This window comes from Nannospalax galili, unplaced genomic scaffold (assembly GCF_000622305.1).
Source record: "Nannospalax galili isolate Female #2095 unplaced genomic scaffold, S.galili_v1.0 scaffold265, whole genome shotgun sequence".
NCBI lineage: Eukaryota > Metazoa > Chordata > Mammalia > Rodentia > Spalacidae > Nannospalax > Nannospalax galili.
The window spans coordinates 1396117-1396327 of NW_008353747.1; positions in this window are offsets into that span (position 1 = coordinate 1396117).

Genomic DNA, 211 nt, shown 5'->3' on the forward strand with positions numbered 1-211 from the left:
TCCCGCAACCCGGCGGCCGTCACCAGCAGGGCGACGCAGAAGGGACAATGGGGGAAGCGGCGCCGGGTGGTCACGGCCACCCTCCACCAGGGACTGGCCGCAGGCTCGGCCCAGACCACCCTTTCCCGTTGCTCCCCACCCCGCGGCCAGCCCCCGTCCCGCTCCCAGGCCGTGCTCCTGCCCGTCCCCGCCGACCCCTCCCCGCCCCCCG